The sequence below is a fragment of the Triturus cristatus genome, chromosome 9, assembly GCF_964204655.1.
Source record: "Triturus cristatus chromosome 9, aTriCri1.1, whole genome shotgun sequence".
In the NCBI taxonomy this organism is placed as follows: domain Eukaryota; kingdom Metazoa; phylum Chordata; class Amphibia; order Caudata; family Salamandridae; genus Triturus; species Triturus cristatus.
This window is the reverse complement of record NC_140592.1, coordinates 739,339,151-739,351,511: the sequence shown is the minus strand read 5'-3', so window position 1 is coordinate 739,351,511 and position 12,361 is coordinate 739,339,151. Positions and strand designations below refer to the sequence as shown.

The window sequence follows — 12,361 nt, the reverse complement described above, 5'->3', positions numbered from 1 at the left end:
GGATATAATTCTCAGCAGGCGTCGTTTGCTCAGTGTTATGATCTGTAAAGTCAATTCTGTTCCCACTAATCCTGTGAACACAAAACAACGAATCAGTGCTCATCGCATGCCCCGCGGCCCTTCTCTCTCCCGTGCTGTGAGTACGTTTTTTTTTTTATCACAAGCGTTGCCTCTGATTGGCTAAGGGTGATGTCACCCTGGCTGAGCTGGCACCTCCCATTCTCTCCCATTAAAAGCTCAGCATAAAGCTAAACAGGCAGGCGTCCTACCGAGAACAACCCCCCCCAAAACACGGAAAGGCCGGGAGAGAAGAGACATTGTGCAGCCCGTAGCCAGCGGAGGTGGTCAGACCCAGCACCCGAGTCACAACGCGCAGAGCCACTGATGCAGGTAAGAGGCCCCGGAATCTGCGTGTAAATGCAGGCACGGGGGATACGAAGGGTTACTCTGTGCCTAGGTACTGTGCTGCCTGGGAAGCGAAGCCTGTTTGCAGTATCTGTAAATGAGCAGGTATATGGTCTGCTTGTGGCCGTGCGGGGAGTCTTGTGTTTGCGTCTGCATGTGATCGGTCTGTGTGCATGGTAATTCTGTACGTGCATGGTATGTATGTGTGCGATGCATGTATGAATCAATATGCATTGAAAAGTCTGTGTGCATGGCGAAAGGTGTGTGTGTGTGTGTGTGAATGGAGCAGGTTGGAGCGTGTGTATGTAATTGATACGTGCATGGCGAGTGTTCATATATCATACGTACGAAACGTATGAGTAGATGTGCTGGTCTGTATGTGTATGATTAGATCTCTACATATGGGCCGATGCATTTGTACGTGTGCTAATTAATAGCAATATGACAGGTGTAGTGGAGTAGATAGTACCATATTGTTACGTATATGATCTGTATGTGTGTATGGCAAGGCTGACTGCTTCCTGACTGGTCTGTATGTGCGCGAGAGAGCTGTCGGCATGTGTCTGCCTGCGCGTGAATGTGGCGGGTCGCATTTAATATTCTCGTTTTTGTGAGGTTACCTGAACCCTACTTCTCTAGCCTTGGCTTTCCTTTGTACACATCGCTGTTTTCATAGATGTTAGTACACTTGGTTCAGTTTATCTGAACAGGGACTGCATCTCCCAGAGTGCACCCGGTGTTAAAGAAAGGCGTCCAGGGGCCAATGCACCTTCTGGTAAAACTAAGGATTACAATCGGCTTTATGCCACCCTAAGCTTGAATGCGTGTTTGTATTTGGATATGTAATTCTGTGTAACACGTCACTTTGTAAGGACCGTATGTTTGCCTTTGTCTTTTGTGCAGTGTTTTCTAGGCGCTGTAAATAACCGGTGTCTCTATTAAACAGCACTCATTAGCGACCCCGAAAATCGAGAGCATCTGTAAGATCCAGATCTGTGCCCTTTGTGTTCCTTACAAGCCGCGGAATCGAAGCTTTAGTGCTGTTGTGACTCCGTTTACCGCACCTGGCGGGTACCCGAGATATACATTACAGAGACTTTGAGAATACGCATGCTCTCACGGACTACACATATTGTTACCACAAGCACTTTAAGAATATAGACCCCCCCCCCTTCGCCCCAGGGTCCTGAGAATATAGTTAAATCAAAAGAAGATGTGTACCTGCAGGGACTGAGGACGCCGGTTTCCACAGGGAGTTTGACAATGTGTGCACCTGCTGCATGGGTTCTGACAGTATATTTACTTGCAGGTTCTGTGCAGATAGTTGCACCTATAGGAACTGTGAGTATTTGCGTTGCAGGTACTTTGAGAATATGCTGTATACGTGCTGATGGGCCAAGTGCTGTGTATCACCATTGTTCAGAGTTGGGGGGGGTGTCATGACGCGCCTCCTCACGCTGTGCGATTAGATATGCGTGAACACACTTAACATGTTTGACTTGAAAGTGTATATATACGTAAATGTCCAGTCAAGAGGTGATGTGTGTGTGTGTGTGTGTGTATATATATATATATGTGTGTAGCTGCAGTGACTGTGAGAATACCCAGGTGCCACTGAGCTGAGAGTCTATGTAGTGCATTGACTGGACACATTGTTGTCCTTGCAGGTATTGTGGGAATGTGTGTGCTTGTGGGAATATTTGTACACTAGACACTGGCAGAACATTTATAGTACATGCTTGGGTGCTTGTACTGCATAAACTGTATTATCATTTGGTATAAATACCATATTTCACAAGGACCTGTGAAATAGTTTCAAAATTTCCTGGAAATTACACATAACTGCGTCAGCAGAGGTTCACCATAGCCCATTGTTTAATTAGTACATCTTCACTAAAACTAAACTGGAATGTTAAAATCACGACCAAAGCCTATTGATAGCAGAACATTGCATGAGAAGCTTGAAGTCTGGGTGATTAGCCACAGCTCACGGTTTAATTAGCAGTTTATCTGTAAAAGCTAATCATAGCCTAAACAGTCTAAATGAAATCAGGGCACCTTGGCGGCTCGTCGTGCTCGCAGTAGCTTCACCAATCTCTGATTTCAGTGCCCAGGATATGTTTTTAAGAAAGAAAATCATTTTTTCTGAAGTCTCTGTTCTTCTCTACATAATTTAATACTTTTCTTTTCAATACAGTTAAAGCGTTGGCCAGTATTTCACTTTCGGTAAATCACTTTGCTTAAAAACAACGCTGTGGTGCTTTTTGCACCAAATTAAACATGATATAAAAATACCACAGAACGTGTCAGCTGTTCTTCTCTCGCCATCACAGGTTTGTGGTGATCTTTGCTAACAGCTCGGCCTTTGGCCCTGTTGCTTATGATGTCATCAAAACCCCTTCCTTGATTGCAATATATATAATCATAATATCACATGATTACCCGAGATCTTTCCTCTCTATATATGCGCACACACCAGTATGAAGTGTGTAAATATTGTAATACATTTGTGATTGTATTAGCGCAGTTGCGCTAAATAACATATTATTGGGCCTAAATTACTTTTACTTCCGTGGCGTAAAAAAAATAATTAAAAAAATATATATATGGATTATGTAAATATTTCTACGTGAGAATAAAGGTATCACCTCAAGTTGACAGCCACAATCCCCAGAACAACGTAAACGCCAAAAATCAGCCATGACAACAAGGACAACCCTTTTGTGGAAAACGTGACCCACAATCCACGAATGGAGAGAGTCGATTGGGGTGAGGCTATAGGTAGAGAGTCAAGTGTAAGCCACTGTTGGAGACCTAAAGGAACTGGAGTAAAGGCGAGGGAGGCCTAGATTTACCTCTCTAATCCTCCGCCCTGGGGGCTCCCATTCCCAGAGGGCCTCGCGTCGGCCGAGCGGCCTGTCTCCAGCCCCCGACTGTGGGATTCAAGTTAACATTGAGGCGAGCATGAGAGAGCAACGCTGCTGATTGGGCCCACCTGTATCACTGACAGCGAAGCAGCGAAGCAGCTGCGGCAGTAGCTGCGGCAGCAGGCTGCAGGAGCCCTCCAGGCGCGATTTCTGTCCACCCTCCTCTCCATTGCAACTGGACCGCCGGACTCCTCAGATTGCCGGATCATCGCAAACACCAGCCGTCAGCCGGCCATCAGCCAGGGGAGCCCGCCGTGTTCATTCAGTCCGAGGCGAGAGCTGTCACAACCCGCGTGCACGTCCGAGGGCAGAACGGAGGAGGAGCTGTGTGGAGCCGCGCGGAGCCCGGAGCCTCAAGCTCGGAGCAGAGTCGTGTGTGGAGCGAGGAGCAAGGAGGGGCGAGGTGGTCCTGTGGCAGGCCAGGGGTCAGTTTCAGGTTGGTGGCCACTGTGACCCCGCTAACCCCCCCCCGCACTCCCCACAATCCCGTCAAATCCCGCCAAAATCAGAGACGTGGTGGCGGCTATCGACGGCTACCCATCACGGGCCCGTTCCTGACCACGGTCACGGGTTACGACCACGACTCTGGCCACGATAACGGAGAGGGAGCGAGCAACATCGTGGTCGGCCATTGCCAGGGGGCGCCGGAGGTGTTGGAGCGAAGCCTGATCCGGGGCCTCGAGCCAGCCCACAAGCTCGAATTTGCACCGGTCCTAGCTCTGGTCCCTGAGACTCCTGAGGCCTCTGAGGTCAGAATCCAAACCTTTTTTCTTTTTCGTTTGAATACACTTGAAAGTAAAAGAACTGCTAGAGCAGGCGCCACTCAACTTAACAACTCAATAACTCAGCAATCACTTTGCTACCCACTTAAACAAAAGGCGAAATCAATGTCCCCCTTCAATTAAGTCTGTTTACAGTGTTTCCATCGATCTGGTCCACCACCAAGCCACTCAATCGCAACTCCTTTGGACCACCTGGAAGCTTTTCAGTCAAGTCAGTCAGTCAGTCATTCAAAACACAAATTACATTAAAAAAAAATATATATATATAATAAAGGGGAAAAGGAAGGGCGCTTGGAATGAGGTCAGGACGAGTAAGGAAAGCCCTGGTAAAACCGCCAAAAAGAGGAGCAAACAACACGGACTTCTGCGAGTTATTGGCATCCTCCCCAAAGATGTCAACACCACCTCATACATTAGTAACTACAAGGACAACCTCAGATCCAGGGCTTGCACATGCCCACCCAACGAGTGAGGAACCAACACCTGGCTCTACAAAACAATCAAATCCAGCAAAAAACATGGTCTCCCTAAGGGACTACTTCAGGTCTATAGCTCCAGCCACAACCCAGAAGAGTGCCACAGGTACACAGAATAATCAACAGGTACAGGCACCCGCTCAAGTAGCCCTCGAGCCACGATCACACCAAATAACGGTTCTCCCATTGATCCACAGGGTCGATGGAGGACCAATGGATTTAAGTCAACAGAGCGCCTCCTCAATAACAGAATTTCCTAGCAAGGATGCCCTCGAAGCCCAGGACTCCATCCAACCACAACAGACTCATTCTCAATCTTCAGTTCAACATTCAACCTATTCAGATCAAGTTTCTTTAAAGGCAACAACCCACAGTAATGCTGACCCTTCAATCACTCAACTACTTTTAAACCCAAGTCTGCTTTCTCCGTCTATACTTTATTCCTCATTTAACCCCAATCAGGACAAATCACAAAAGAGTCCAATAGCCACTTCATTACAGGCAAGGGCCCTTTCACAAGTGGCCCTTAACAACTCAGCTCAATCCAAATTAGACCCCTGTTTGAACAGAATGAATCAAGGGGCGGCATCTGAGCAAGACTCGATACCTGAAGACCCAAATATTAACATCATAAACACCTCTTTGGACCTATCTTTCTTCAATACCGTGCATAAAGAGCCAAACAGGCAAAAAACACCCTTACCGGCCAACCCCAATAACTTATGGTCCCAATTATTACAAACCTTCCAAACAACGTCAGCTGCTTTAACATACCACTCAGACAAGATGGACATGCAGGTACACTTGCTAAACACGCTTGCAGTGTACACCGCCGGGATCGACCAAAAACTGGAGGCACTTAACGCTCTCATTAAAAAAGCCCAAGCCCAAACACAGCTGGTGCAATCAGTGTGCTGCTGTTCGCCTATCATAGACTCTCTTTCATCTTTACCCCAATTTCTCTCAGCCGTTTTAACGGAAATAAAGAAACCCTCGGTGTCCAAGTCACAAGATCCTCCCAATCAGGCCATGAGTCAGCCACAGGACTCACCTTGTCTGATAGTCCGCTCCAGCACAAAGTCTCCCAACCCAATCGACACAGCAGCTGCTGAACCAATTTTCATCAAAACATCCAAAAAACCAAATCGCCTGTCGAAAAGGGAAAAGAAAAGACAACGAAAAAGCCGTAACAAACTGACAATCGGCCTAACATCTTTTAACACGAGTAATCCTCCCAGGGACGAGGCAGCCCCCTTAGGTAATGCACCATCAACAACACCAATACCTTCCTTGAAAGGAGAATGGACAAGTCCTCAACCCCCGTTAAATCAGTCACTTACACAGACAGCCTCCTCAACCCGGCTTAAAAGGCAATCAGCAACATCCCAAGATTTGGAACCTTCTATTCATTCATCAACTCAAGCAAAACCTGTCTTCATACAACCATCACTTAAGCACCCAGTTTCGGGAGTTGCTCATCAGAGCCTTGCATCATCTCAAATAACTGCCCAAGAATTCAGTTCACTTCAACCCCTTACCGGTGCCAACAAAAGTAAACCATGTACACAAAGTATTGCATTAGATTCTGGCTGTAAAAGAGACCTAAACTCAGCAAACCATTGTAGTTTGGAGCTCACAAACAAAAACCATGCTCCACACTCTGTAAACACAAATCACATGGAAAAGTTATCTTTTTCACCCACCATATCTGTATTGCCAAGAAAGTTCTCCAAAGCAAACTCCAAGCAAAGACAGCCAGCAGCGGCCAACAAGTCTTGTGAGTCCCAAAACAGCACTCAAAACACCAAATTGCTGTTCACCCCAGAATACACCTCAAGGGGCCCGCATGACATTCTTAACCGAGGAAATATATTAAAACTTTTCAAATCATTACCAGACCTAAACCATCTTCAATCGGGGGATATAATTGCTATAGAATTTATTTCAAGCACTGGACCCAACACGGGCGAAGCCACTCAAATAACGTTCTTAACGTCCACAATTCGGGATCTAGTGCTGACCAAAACCGACCAGTTCAAAACATGGGGCATTATAACAACAACCCCGAGTGTTCCTCGTTATCCCTCAATATTCGAAACGAATCAGGCATGCACTGTAAGTTCCTCCCTAGCCCCTTATTCAGTACTGAGGTCTGCCAGAGGCAGCTCGCCCAAAGGCAATCCTGAGCCAGCAAATAACCAGCGAAACAGTGGCACTGCAGACTGGTCATGGTTGCCGGGGGCCTTATCCCGAAACCAGACCGACTGACCCATAGTTAATCACAACCTGACAATATGTTCTTGGAACATTAATGGATTCGGCTCGGAAAAACAATCTCCAGCAATAATTGACTCTCTAAAAGAATACGACGTTATCCTTTTACAGGAAACCTGGGCAGGAGAAAGTATCCCAATAGTGGGCTTCTTGGAGTTTAGGACACCCGCCACCAGGCAGTCCAAGTTCGGCCGCCTTAAGGGTGGTCTCTCGATCTATGTATCAACAAAAATATCAACAAGTGTCAAACAGATCGATTTTGCAGAGGAATGGCTCTCTGGAATAACCCTGGGAACCTCAACTATTGACCCTCAGTTGTTAATTCTTAACGTCTATATCCCCCCCGGCACCACAAAGAAAAAATCCAAAATGGACAGTTTGATCAATTCCATCTGCGATCTCATCAGCAAGTACGGAAGCACACCAAGTATCATCTCGGGTGATTTTAACACCAATCTATTTTGTAACCTCGTAGACGACACATGCTTGGACTCCCCAAGAACCCCCCCACATTTTCTACCTCAGGCAATCCCCGCCGGGAACAAATCATCAAAACTGGGGGAATATGTGGGATCACAGTTTAACAACTTGGGATTTACTCTATTGAACGGGCGATTTTCCTTCGACACTCCGCCTGCATGGACTTGGTCAAATGGCAGTTCCCACTCCTTTCTGGACTTTACCTTGGGGAGCAGAGAAATACTGCCCAGGATCAAGAGCTATCAAATTGCCCAACAGGGAGACAGTGACCATCGGGCCCAAATAATAACACTATCTTCTGGTGACTCACATCATCAGGAACTGGCTCATACCCACTCAGGCAGCCATTCAGAGGATCTTAAGCGGCTAAAGTGGTCAGATTCTATGGCCCCATCTCTGATAGAAAAAAGTAGAGTTTTGTTACATCAATCTCGAGACACAAATCTCCATGTGGTCAGCGGCTGGGCCTCTCTTATAAATCTTCTTCTCAATGAACTTCCCCTAAGGAGGGGCCCGAGAAATCAAACCTCTCAATTCTTCATCTCAAAAGCCATAAGGAAATTAAGAACCGAGAGGAATCGAGCACTCCGTCTTTCAAGAAAGTTCCCCAGCAACAAAATCTACTTTAATAATTACAAGCAAGCGCAAGCCCTATTCAGAACAACCATTCAAAAGGAAAAACTAAAGGTCTCGGACCGATATTGGCTGAAGCTCATCCACGAAAGTAAAAATCCCAATCCGAAGCAATTTTGGTCCCTAGTGAACAGGAGTAACCAAAGTGTAACCGGACACTGTAGCGCAAACATCAGCGAAGCAGACTGGAGCAAGTTTCTATCTCTCCATTTTGGAGACGTACACGACAATAAAGTTGGCCTCGATCTTGCCAGTCCAGCAAGCCTTAAGTCCCCCTTCTTGAGTCTAGAGAGCCAGGGGCGAGCATTGCCCGAAAATACATCCTCAGAAGACTCGGCAAAAAAGGACCCTACGGAATGGAATGACACTCAACCAGAGCCCACGGTGTTGCCAGCAGCATTAAAAAATAAGATCTCAAACCACATAAGGAAAGCAAGAGTGGATGGAGCCCCCGGTCCGAATGGTCTCCCCCAAGCAATGTTTAAATCCGACATTAATTTATGGTCAGACTATTTGACCCCGCTGTTCCATTATTGCAGATTAAACAACACGATCCCAGAATCCTGGCGAGGAGCAGTCATTCACCCGATCCACAAAGGTGGAAAGCGAAACGAGCCAAAAAATTACCGAATGATAGCACTTCTCGACGTGGAGTCCAAGTATTTTGCAAACATCTTACTAGAGGAGCTGCAGGCCTGGGTCGAAACAACTGCGCGTCTCCCCTTTAATCAGACAGGCTTCATAGCCAAAACTGGGACAATAACTAATCTGCTAACACTAACAGTTTTGATAGATAAAGCAGCATGTCAACACACACAGCTACATTGCTGCTTTGTAGACTTCAAAGCAGCCTTTGATCGCGTTCCCAGAAGCCTGTTATGGCAGAAACTTAAAATATGGGGATTACCACAGTCTCTCCTACAGGCAATAATTCAGCTCCACACTGAAACTTGGATTAAAATCAAACTGGGCGAAGGCCGCCATGTTTCCAGGAAGATCCAAACAGCGACTGGCGTTAAACAAGGCTGTGTGTTGGCTCCACTCCTGTTTAACCTTTTTATATCGGACCTTTCCCCAGCACTTGATAGAGTAAATTGTCATCCCCCAAAACTCGATGGGACCCGCATTACCAACTTACTTTACGCCGACGATCTGGTGCTATTAAGCCACACAAAAGTGGGTCTACAGAGGTTATTGGACGAATTGTTACCATACTCGACAAAAAATCATTTAGAACTTAACCTGTCAAAAACCAAAACTATCTCCTTAGGGAAAAAAAAAAGGACAATAGAAAGGTGGTTCTTCAATAAAACAAAGCTGGACTCAACCTCCAGTTATAAATATTTGGGCATCTTCCTGGAGGCAAGTGGCTCCTTTGGCAAGCACAAGGAAGCATTACAAATAAAAGCACTCTCATTAGAGGTGGCCGCTGCAAAACTATCAAACCAGCTATTAGGTCCCAGTCTTACACCTATGCTGAAAGTAATGAAAGCCAAAGTAATCAACGCACTAACATATGGTCACGAGATCACCAAGGGCTCAACCAGTAAATTAATAAACAAATTAATTACAAAAATCTTCAAACGAGCATTCCGGCTGCCAAAATCTGCATCGCCAGCCCAGGTGAGATTAGAACTGGGACTCCAAGATCACCTCGGTGTGGAGGCAGGCGCCTTTGTTAAACTGTGCCATAGACTGCGTCAGGCCCGGGAGGGTTCTTTGGAGGCGCGACTCTGGCAGGAAATACAGAAAAAGCCCACTAGTCAAAAGTACCGACAATACCTGGATCACAGCCTACAGCTTTTAGGCGCAAAAGACCTATGGGACTTAAATCTTTCCCCATCAGTGTTAAAATCTGCCATAAAGAAATCTGTTAGGTTGTGGTCCTTCCATTCAGATAGGACAACACTATCAAAGAGGGGACATGCCTGGGCAGTGATTACCAACTACGAAGTGGGTGTCCAGCTGCCTCATTTGTCTAGCACATATGCACTTTATTGGAAGCGTAAGTTCTTAGCCTTGAGGATGGGAGAATGGCCCTTTTTGAAGAATCTCCCGGCATGGCGCCGGTCGGGCTGTAGCACTGCATGCAGGTTGTGCGGTTACCACACCGAATCAATGGAACATATTGTTTGTGCATGCCCAGTACTACTTCAAGCCAGACGGCAGTTATTGAGAGGCCAATGTATTAAATTGGGTGTACGTTCCTGCCGTCAAGCAATACTGGCTGCCCTTAACCCTGCGAACACCAAGTTAAATATTGGGCTTGCGAAATTCGTTCATAAAGCGTCAAGATTTCTTGAAGCCAAACCCCCACTTCAGTAAGAGTCGAGATCCTGAACTAAAAGATGTTTTATCTCAAACTACATGAAACCTAGGGCGACGTATTGCACCAGAATATTACTAAGACATTCACGACCACTGAACTCTATTTTACTGATCAACTGTTTTAAATTTTTTTTACTAGAGTCAAACCAGATTATTTAATTATTAGCATGTACTGTTTTAAATTCTTTATTATAGTTAAATCAGATCATTTAATTATTAGCATGTACAGTTGTAAATGGTTTTTAAAATCAAACAATAAAGAGCTATATATACACGTGCAAAAAAAAAAAAAAAAAGTTAACATTTCATGAAGGCAATTACCGCGAAGGCATGACCCGAGAGGACCGGAGCCTCCGCGGCGGATGACGAGCCTTTATCCTGCCAGCTCGCATGTTATCTGTCACCGGCCTTACATGAGCACCTCTCCCGCTCCAATTGAACCCGGTGCCTTTCCCTGTCACTGGTAATACCTTCCCACTCCTTCATTGCTCCATCTGGCCCTCTGCTTTGTGCTTTGATTATTTGTCTTTGCATCCATGTGGCTTTGGATCTACACTATAAACTGTGTTTTTACTTCTAGGGTCCTTTCTTTCTACGTAATCTTAGAAGCGACTTGGCGTTGGGTCTCAGAAAATGAAGTTGAAACGAAAAATTACCCAACCAAATTGCAAGCACCAAAAATCGATGTGTCATCAAAACAAATAAATATGTAAAAAAAATAGTTCACAAAAGCACAAACACAGAGTACACACAAGGACATTAACCTTGACCTCAGCGGTAGCAACTGGGGAACAGTGACGTCCACCTAGATGTGAACAATGACTCTGGTTTATATCTCACCACTATTAATTAGAGGGATGCCAACAATGACGTCCTCCTAGGACAGGAAGCAACGCCAACGTTTGACTGAAGACCACAATAAAACACTAGGTAACCAGGTAACTCCACGCGTGCTCAACTCACAATCTGTAAACTAGTTACAATATGTAATCAATGGTGCTCTTAAGGGAAGAAAGGTCGGTTACCTCCACAACCTTGCCTATACCCTCAAAATAGGATAGTAAAACAATTATGAAAATGTCCTCCCCGAGCACTCTAACAAATATCAATATATCAGTTCATGAAATGGTATACTCTCCACATGATTTAAGTTGGCTGCTTTGCAATTGGATACACTGAAGAATTATCAAATTGAATGTATTGGATATCTGTATATGGACAATTTGCTGTACCAAGAGAAGAATACCTGATCTATAGGAAATTGAATAAATTCATGGACTTTGAAACTTAAATCATGTGGAGAGTATACCATTTCATAAACTGATTTATTTATATTTGTTAGAGTGCTCGGGGAGGACATTTTCATATTTAACTGAAGACAGATGCTGAGACGCATATATGATTGTAAGCAAGGTGGATATTTAGGCAGTCGCACACAGACTGGTAGGCCGTAGGTAGGTCCAAATGTCTGGGGTGCATAGGGATTTGGGCCTTTTTGGAATCTGACTGGTGTTTCAAGGCAACTGGGGGACAGGAAAGAGTTTCATAATGAATGAGCTTTCCCTTTAGACGGGTCTAAACTAAAATGTCCGTATAGCAGACGATAAGCCAAACTTTAATACCAGGTTAGGAAACGGTGGAGGGTGATGCCTTCTTAATTGGTCCACGTCAGTGGATAATCAACATCAAGAGCATTGCTCAGAATGAAATTACTTGTGTTGTTTTTATTTCTGGCAGACAAAACAGGTATAAATTGTGAGAGGAAAAGCAACAAGCCGACACGTGTTTCGCCCTAGTGGCCCATTGGCCTTGGGCTTTTTCAAGGCGGTTTTCAGTAAATAACAAGGTCTTCCTGCGGATGAAATAGAGCCAGAACCTTTCTGACAGCTCATTCCTCCGATTTCCCTGAGACCGCAGAGACTCATCTATTTCATCCGCAGGAAGACCTTGTTATTTACTGAAAACCGCCTTGAAAAAGCCCAAGGCCAATGGGCCACTAGGGCGAAACACGTGTCGGCTTGTTGCTTTTCCTCTCACAATTTATACCTGTTTTGTC

At 45.4% G+C, this 12,361-nt stretch overlaps 1 protein-coding gene across 1 annotated transcript in view; it reads left to right on the top strand.

The window, feature by feature from the left end:
• Nucleotides 1-228: 228 nt before the first annotated feature.
• LOC146798690 (dual specificity protein phosphatase 10-like) overlaps nucleotides 229-12,361 on the top strand; it is a 49,832-nt gene continuing 37,699 nt past the window's right edge. The window contains exon 1 of the mRNA XM_085625989.1: nucleotides 229-390. The gene's annotated coding sequence lies outside the window, so the exon portion shown is untranslated. The remainder of the gene's footprint in view (nucleotides 391-12,361) is intronic.